The sequence below is a fragment of the Entelurus aequoreus genome, linkage group LG10 (assembly GCF_033978785.1).
Source record: "Entelurus aequoreus isolate RoL-2023_Sb linkage group LG10, RoL_Eaeq_v1.1, whole genome shotgun sequence".
Taxonomy (NCBI): Eukaryota; Metazoa; Chordata; class Actinopteri; order Syngnathiformes; family Syngnathidae; genus Entelurus; species Entelurus aequoreus.
In genome coordinates, this window is record NC_084740.1 from 30347347 (window position 1) to 30355119 (window position 7773).

At 37.3% G+C, this 7773-nt stretch overlaps 1 protein-coding gene across 1 annotated transcript in view; it reads right to left on the reverse strand.

The window, feature by feature from the left end:
* The window catches only part of ets1 (v-ets avian erythroblastosis virus E26 oncogene homolog 1), a 135698-nt gene extending 133339 nt beyond the window's left edge, over positions 1-2359 (reverse strand). The window contains exon 1 of the mRNA XM_062060505.1: positions 2128-2359. The gene's annotated coding sequence lies outside the window, so the exon portion shown is untranslated. The remainder of the gene's footprint in view (positions 1-2127) is intronic.
* Between the last annotated feature and the right edge of the window lie 5414 nt (positions 2360-7773).

Below are 7773 nucleotides of genomic sequence, written 5' to 3' on the forward strand. Positions count from 1 at the left end.
CAACACATTAGGAGTGCATGCTTTCACACAATGTTGTCAATGACTAGAAGAGTTACACAACCACACACACAAGGTGCACAATTGTGTGGATGAAAGTGACACAATTACAATTTAAAAGTGCGCTCCTAAAAAGTACTGAACTCTTGCTAAAAGTACAAGTTGTGCAGAAGAAGCACCATAATACATACTCTACATGTACATGTAATACATACTCTTTCTTACATGTACATGTAATACATACTCTACATGTACATGTACATGTAATACATATTCTACATGTACATGTAATACATACTCTACATCAGGGGTCACCAACGCGGTGCCCGCGGGCACCAGGTAGCCCGTAAGGACCAGATGAGTAGCCCGCTGGCCTGTTCTAAAAATAGCTCAAATAGCAGCACTTCCCAGTGAGCTGCTTCCATTTTTTAAATGTTATTTATTTACTAACGAGCTGGTCTCGCTTTGCCCGACATTTTTAATTCTAAGAGAGACAAAACTCAAATAGAATTTGAAAATCCAAGAAAATATTTTAAAGACTTGGTCTTCTTTTGTTTAAATAAATTCATTAATTGTTTTACTTTACTTCTTATAACTTTCAGAAAGACAATTTTAGAGAAAAAATACAATCTTAAAAATGATTTTAGGATTTTTAAACACATATACCTTTTTACCTGTTATATTCCTTCCTCTTCTTTCCTGACAATTTAAATCATTATTCAAGTAAATTTATTTTTTTTATTGTAAAGAATAATAAATACATTTTAATTTAATTTTTCATTTTAGCTTCTGTTTTTTCGACAAAGAATATTTGTGAAATATTTCTTCAAACTTATTATGATTAAAATTCAAAAAAATTATTCTGGCAAATCCAGAAAATCTGTAGAATCAAATGTAAATCTTATTTCAAAGTCTTTTGAATTTCTTTTAAAATTTTTGTTCTGGAAAATCTAGAAGAAATAATGATTTGTCTTTGTTAGAAATATAGCTTGGTCCAATTTGTTATATATTCTAACAAAGTGTAGATTGGATTTTAACCAATTTAAAACATGTCATCAAAATTCTAAAATTAATCTTAATCAGGAAAAATTACTAATGATGTTCCATAAATTCTTTTTTTAAGTTTTTCAAAAAGATTCGAATTAGCTAGTTTTTTTCTTCTTTTTTTCGGTTGAATTTTGAATTTTAAAGAGTCGAAATTCAAGATAAACTATGTTTCAAAATGTAATTGTCATTTTTTTCATGTTTTCTCCTCTTTTAAACCGTTCAATTAAGTGTAAATATCATTAATTATTAATAGTAACATAGAGTTAAAGGTAAATTGAGCAAATTGGCTATTTCTGGCAATTTATTTAAGTGTGTATCAAACTGGAAGCCCTTCGCATTAATCAGTACCCAAGAAGTAGCTCTTGGTTTCAAAAAGGTTGGTGACCCCTGCTCTACATGTACATGTAAATGTAATACATACTCTTACATGTACATGTAATACATACTCTAGTCTACATGTACATGTAATACATACTCTTATATGTACATGGAATACATACTCTAGTCTACATGTACATGTACATGTAATACATACTCTTATATGTACATGGAAGACATACTCTAGTCTACATGTGCATGTACATGTAATACATAGTGTACATGATGTAACACATACTGTACATGATGTAATACATAGTGTACATGATGTAACACAGTGTACATGATGTAACACATACTGTACATGATGTAATACATAGTGTACATGATGTAACACATACTGTACATGATGTAATACATAGTGTACATGATGTAACACAGTGTACATGATGTAACACATACTGTATGTACAGTAAGGTATGCACACGTTGAAAAGCATAATTAGTCACGTGCTTGTTGACAGCTCGGGAGGTGACGACGATGCAACACGTGCAGACTTTATTTCGCAAGAATCGCGTGCAAAATACCTCCCACGCGTGCACGCTCGCGTTATATTGCTCGTCCGCGGCAAAAGTAACTAAAAGCGCGCCTCTCAGTCGCCGCGCGGTCCGTGCGCGCCTGCGTGGCGAGAAAGAGGGCACAAGAGCGCGAGGTGAACTTCACAGCGCACGCACACGTCGCGTCAACAAAAAGGTGCCGACTTACCCAAGGCTGCGTGGGAGAAGTTCGCCCGCAAGTGTGACAGTGAGACGTGACGTGGGTGATGCTCCACTACTACTACTACCTGCTCCACTACTACCTGTTCCACTACTACCACTACCACTACTACCTGCTCCCAGCGCGCAGTCCCGCCGGGAAAGGAAGAGGGAGGAATATTATGCACGCGCGCACACGTGCACACGCAGGCACTCGTAGTCCCTCCCTCAGTCATAAAGTGGGACCCCCCCTCGTCAAAGCCTTCATTTCCCCGCGGCGTGGATGGTTTGCTTTGCACCTCACACGCAGCAGCTGCGGCTTCCACGCAGGACAGGTGGCAATTTGGACCGTCCCGCCTTTTTACACATGCTCACTTCTGATTGGTCAGGACAGGCACGCCTTTGTTTAACACCTTTGCATTAGTTTGGTGAGGATCTGGATAAAGGTGCACCTACAGGAGCTCACCCTACACATGCTATAAATAAATGATAAATGGGTTATACTTGTATAGCGCTTTTCTACCTTCAAGGTAATCAAAGCGCTTTGACAGTATTTCCACATTCACCCATTCACACACACATTCACACACTGATGGCGGGAGCTGCCATGCAAGGCGCTAACCAGCAGCCATCAGAGGCAAAGGGTGAAGTGTCTTGCCCAAGGACACAACGGAGGTGACTAGGAAGGTAGAAGGTGGGAATTGAACCCCAGTAACCAGCAACACTCCGATTGCTGGCACAGCCACTCTACCAACTTCGCCACGCCGTCCATAGGAATATATATTGTACTTTAGAGCAGGGGTCTTCAATGTTGTTTTAGACCAAGGACCCCCAAACCGCTAACTACTACTTACTCTGGTCCTAAAGCAGGGGTGTCCAAACTTTTTTCCAATGAGGGCCGCACACTGAAAAATCAAAGCAAGCGGGGATCCCGGGGACCCCAAAGGGTTTTGGTCAAAAAAATAATAAAAATGTGTCATTATTTAGTAGTATTATTATTATTATTATTATTCAAGGTTTAAATCTCTAAATTAACATTAGGTCTATTTGTCAATATAAAGTTGTTAAAGATTTAAGTTGTATGCCCTTTTTGTCAAAGAAAATCCCCTTTTTTTATGGAAAAAAACACAAAATATGCAATATTTTCACCCAATAGAAATTTTAAGTGGAATATTTGTGATTATATAATAATTGGAGCCTTAAAAAGGTCAATAACTCATAACAACATTGATTTTAATTCATTATTATTTTTTGAGCAGTGACACTTAAAAAAAAAGTCCCACTAAAATTATTGCGGACCCAAAAGGGTCCTTCTCATTAAAGTGTTAAAAAATAAATTATACTTTTTTTTTTTTAACTTTGAACACAATAATCTCGAGATCAACTTCAGATCTATCCGTCAATTATAAGTTTTATTGTTGTTTATGTTTTTTGTTTGTTCGTTTTAGGCCATTCTTTAAAAAAAAAAAAAAAAACAGCCTAGTTTTTTTATATGGCAAACACTAAATATGCAACATTTTCCCCAAAAAATATCTCAAAGTGGAATATTTAATGTGACGTAATTGGAGCCTTGAATAGGTCAATAATTCATGATGACATTGATTTTGATTCATTATTATTTAAAAAAAAAGAAAAAAAGAAACATCCTGCATGGCAGCTTTGTGTTATTGGAGTCAACATTGCAAAAAAATGTTTTTGGTCAAATTTTTTAGAATGTGCCGTAGGGCCATTAAAAAATTACCAATGGGCCGCAAATGGCCCCGGGGCCACACTTTGGACACCCCTGTCCTAAAGGGACCTCGTCATAGTGCAATACTTCAAATGACCAAATACCAGTATTGTGCCGCTATAGCAAGTTTTGTCTCGATATCTGGCAACACGGGTAAATATTGTGTTTTCCCTACAGCCATCAGTGTCGGGGAGCTGCAGTTCATTAAGGGAAAACACGTTGCACCGTGAGCTCAAACACACATGCATGATAGCTTCATGATGCTCCAATGAGAACAAAGAATAGAGGAGAATGAGGGACACTGCATTAAAGGGGAGACTGTGGAGTACAATACAGTTATCTTACATTGTGATCAATGAAGTGAATTATATTTATATAGCGCTTTTCTCTAGTGACTCAAAGCGCTTTTACATAGTGAAACCCAATATCTAAGTTACAAACCCCGTTTCCATATGAGTTGGGAAATTGTGTCAGATGTAAATATAAACGTAATACAATGATTTGCAAATCATTTTCAACCCATATTCAATTAAATGCACTACAAAGACAAGATATTTGATGTTCAAACTCATAAACTTTTTTTTTTTTGCAAATAATAATTAACTTAGAATTTCATGGCTGCAACACGTGCCAAAGTAGTTGGGAAAGGGCATGTTCACCACTGTGTTACATGGCCTTTCCTTTTAACAACACTCAGTAAACGTTTGGGAACTGAGGAGACACATTTTTTAAGCTTCTCAGGTGGAATTCTTTCCCATTCTTGCTTGATGTACAGCTTAAGTTGTTCAACAGTCCAGGGGTCTCCGTTGTGGTATTTTAGGCTTCATAATGCGCCACACATTTTCAACGGGAGACAGGTCTGGACTACAGGCAGGCTAGTCTAGTACCCGCACTCTTTTTCTATGAAGCCACGTTGATGTAACACGTGGCTTGGCATTGTCTTGCTGAAATAAGCAGGGGCGTCCATGGTAACGTTGCTTGGATGGCAACATATGTTGCTCCAAAACCTGTATGTACCTTTCAGCATTAATGGCGCCTTCACAGATGTGTAAGTTACCCATGTCTTGGGCACTAATACACCCCCATACCATCACGGATGCTGGCTTTTCAACTTTGCGCCTATAACAATCCGGATGGTTCTTTTCCTCTTTGGTCCGGAGGACACAACATCCACAGTTTCCAAAAACAATTTGAAATGTGGACTCGTCAGACCACAGAACACTTTTCCACTTTGTATCAGTCCATCTTAGATGAGCTCAGGCCCAACGAAGCCGACGGCGTTTCTGGGTGTTGTTGATAAACGGTTTTCGCCTTGCATAGGAGAGTTTTAACTTGCACTTACAGATGTAGAGACCAACTGCAGTTACTGACAGTGGGTTTCTGAAGTGTTCCTGAGCCCATGTGGTGATATCCTTTACACACTGATGTCGCTTGTTGATGCAGTACAGCCTGAGGGATTGAAGGTCACGGGCTTAGCTTCTTACGTGCAGTGATTTCTCCAGATTCTCTGAACCCTTTGATGATATTACGGACCGTAGATGGTGAAATCCCTAAATTCCTTGCAATAGCTGGTTGAGAAAGGTTTTTCTTAAACTGTTCAATAATTTGCTCACGCATTTGTTGACAAAGTGGTGACCCTCGCCCCATCCTTGTTTGTGAATGACTGAGCATTTCATGGAATCTACTTTTATACCCAATCATGGCACCCACCTGTTCCCAATTTGCCTGTTCACCTGTTGGATGTTCTAAATAAGTGTTTGATGAGCATTCCTCAACTTTATCAGTATTTATTGCCAACTTTCCCAACTTCTTTGTCACGTGTTGCTGGCATCAAATTCTAAAGTTAATGATTATTTGCACAAAAAAAAGTTTATCAGTTTGAACATCAAATAAGTTGTCTTTGTAGCATATTCAACTGAATATGGGTTGAAAATGATTTGCAAATCATTGCATTCCGTTTATATTTACATCTAACAAAATTTTCCAACTCATATGGAAACGGGGTTTGTACATAGCGCTTTTCTCTAGTGACTCAAAGCGCTTTTACATAGTGAAACCCAGTATCTATGTTGCATTTAAACCAGTGTGGCTGGCACTGGGAGCAGGTGGGTAAAGTGCCTTGCCCAAGGACACAACGGCAGTGACTAGGATGGCGGAAGCGGGGATCGAACCTGGAACCCTCAAGTTGCTGGCACGGCCGCTCTACCAACCAAACTATACCGCCCAGGCCACCATCCACTATATTGGGGCCAAAAACAGAGCCCCCCAACATTTTTAAGACTTTATTTTTAAGAAATATTGTATATACTTTTTTAATCAAACTTAAACTGAAAATACGATGCATGTTTTGTAGTAAAACAAAATCATAGGGAATATATTTTTTTAGTCCAAAACATAATTGTGCAAACCTTCTTGACACAAATCGGGGATCAAACTCAGTACAACCGCCAAGACAAGACAAGGGCTAAGGATGCACAACACAGGGGACAATTGTTATTTTTATTATTATCAGTGACTGAGCAAGAAGGGGCTAGGAATATGTTTGCGGTAACATTTCATATGAATCGCACTGTCTTTTATTAACTGACATTTTTCATGCGCTTCGTCATGCAAAACAAGACATATGAGGAACACATAAGTGGCCACCATTGTTATGGACAGTCAGTCCCATTTTCTAAAATAACATATTTAATAATTTACTAACACACATATTGAACTATATTTTATCCAAAAAAAAAGATGTGTTAAGTGATATCAAGGATTATCCGTCAGTGGAGTTCCGAGACATGTCGAACTATCTAGTGCTACAGACATCATTCTACACCACAAAACAGATGAAAACTAGGACAAGCATGGAGGTCTACAACTTCTTTGTGTGTGGCTGGTTCTTAGAAATTGGTATCAAAACGTTCCCGGATAAATACGCATCGATTTTGCTCGGGTACGATTGTATTTCATGATTTAACTTTGCGTCTTGCGTCCATGTAAACAAACTAGCAGCTGACACTCATATCCATTTAACAAACTAACAATTACTGATCCATCACCATGTTGGATTTGTGTCCTGTTGTCATGTGTACAAAGTGAACGAGAACAGAACTGCTTTCTGTTCAGGAGAGAACACACAGAAGATAATACAAATAATAACAGAAGAAATGAAACAGACTATCTTTGAATCTCAGTAAAACTAAAATAAGGCTATTTGGTAACAGTAGAAAAGAACACAAATACAAATAGACGGAGTAGACATTGAAAGGGTAAAAGAAACCAGATTTTAGGGAGTATTAATAGATGATAAAATGAACTGGAAATCTCATATACAAAACATACAATATAAGGTGGCAAAAAACATTTCAATAATGAATAAAGCAAAACATGTCCTGGGCCAAAAATCACTTTATATTCTTTACTGCTCGCTAGTGTTACCATATCTGAGTTATTGTGCAGAAATATGGGGAAATAACTACAAATGTGCACTACATTCGTTAACCGTGTTACAAAAAAGATCAATTAGACTGATACATAATGTTGGCTATAGAGAACATACAAACCCTTTATTTATTGAGTCAAAAATATTAAAGTTCGATGATTTGGTAAAATTGCAAACAGTTAAAATGATGTACAAAGCAAACTATAACCTGCTACCAAAGAATGTACAACAATTCTTCTCAACTAAAGAGGAGAAATATAACCTTAGACGAAAATCTAATTGAAAACATTTGTATGCACATACAACACTTAGAACCTTTAGCATATCAGTATGTGGAATTAAATTATGGAATGGATTAAGTAAAGAAGTTAAACATTGTACTGATATGATCCAGTTTAAGAGGTTGTTCAAATTAATAGTGCTTACAAAGTACAAAGAAGAAGAATTATGAGAAATACTTTCAAATACTTTTGAAAATAAATAAATAAATAAATAAG